At 41.6% G+C, this 1,370-nt stretch overlaps 1 protein-coding gene across 1 annotated transcript in view; it reads right to left on the reverse strand.

Moving 5' to 3' along the window:
• The window catches only part of LOC107575585 (kelch-like protein 8), a 10,585-nt gene extending 9,586 nt beyond the window's left edge, over nt 1-999 (reverse strand). Inside the window, exon 1 of the mRNA XM_016261939.1 lies at nt 964-999. The gene's annotated coding sequence lies outside the window, so the exon portion shown is untranslated. The remainder of the gene's footprint in view (nt 1-963) is intronic.
• Nucleotides 1,000-1,370: the final 371 nt, after the last annotated feature.

Consider the following 1,370-nt stretch of genomic DNA (forward strand, 5'->3'; position numbering starts at 1 on the left):
AGCACTGAATGTTCTAATCACACTGGTGTGATCGTATATTAAATAAAAACTATTATTTGGCTATTTCTTTTTTTTTTTTTGTCTTTGGGAAGCTGCATTCAAAATCCACTTGGCTCAAAAATCTCCCGTTCCGGGAGGAGCGGTTTTTCGGCTGGGTCCCCCTCTGGCCTAGTTCCCCGAGTACTGCCCCAGTAGGCCGTGCCTTAATCCGTCTCTGGAGTTATGACGCTTACACCTGGTCTAGACTGTACGTGAGAGGTGCGAAGTGCTGCGACAGAAAACAGTAGAACCCGTTGACTGTAATCAGTGATAGTGTCTACACTGAATGCAAAAATTTCCAACAGCAAACAGATTCCCCTTGTATTTCTGGCAGAGTCCAAGCTCTTTACAACGGCCGCTTTGTCATTTCAAGCTGTTGCGGCGCGGCGCAGTCGCGTCTAGTATAGACACGGTGGCATGCTAATCACTTTTACACCAAATATACTTTAAAACAAACACCAGAGACCGCTTAAATGTTTCACATGCTGGGAACGCTAGCATAATATCTAAATATAAACCATAAATGCTTAAAAATCACTTACCTCTGGGCGATTCATGATCAGGCAGAAGAATGGCGACCTTCTGAGCCGCACGCTCGCGCCAGAAAACTACTGCAGCTCTAATTGGCCAAAATGCTTTGTTCCACTTTTCGGAGATCATCTACTCTTCCCTGTGAATGACCTCTGACCTACTTTCTGTACGATCTGAATTTCTGCGTTTTGAATTTTAGAAAAAATGTCCCAATCTTAACCTAGATATGACTGTTTCCTCTCTGCGATTTCCACTACCAATCACTGAACATTTAACATCCCTCTGGATTTGATATAAATGCCTTCCTTTCCCCTCTCTATCCCACCTCTCTTGCCACATTTGATTTATTGTCTTCCATATCACACTTTTAACCTCTGCTTTACTGATACTTACTTGCATTTCTATGTTTCCTTTTGTTAACGCCGTTTTAGCTAATTTATCTGCCATTTCATTTCCCCTTATCCCTACATGTCCTGGTACCCATAAAAATTTGATCTGCCTTCCTTGGTTATATATTCTTGTAACTGACTGTAGGACTTCAAACAGTATATCTTGCCGACTTTTTGAATAAAATGACCTTATACTTGCTAAAACTGATGAAGAATCTGAACAAACCAAAACGTTATGCTGCCCTGTCTTTTCCACCCATCGTACAGCGATTAATATTGCCAGCATTTCCACTGTATAAACCCCTAACATATTAGATGTTCTTCTATTAATTCCAATTCCTTTACTTGGAACCACCACACTCAATCCGGTTACTTCCGTCTCTGGTTCCTTGGCACCATCTGTATAAACCT

This window comes from Sinocyclocheilus grahami, unplaced genomic scaffold (genome assembly GCF_001515645.1).
Source record: "Sinocyclocheilus grahami isolate Dianchi unplaced genomic scaffold, SAMN03320097.WGS_v1.1 scaffold2737.1, whole genome shotgun sequence".
Taxonomy (NCBI): domain Eukaryota; kingdom Metazoa; phylum Chordata; class Actinopteri; order Cypriniformes; family Cyprinidae; genus Sinocyclocheilus; species Sinocyclocheilus grahami.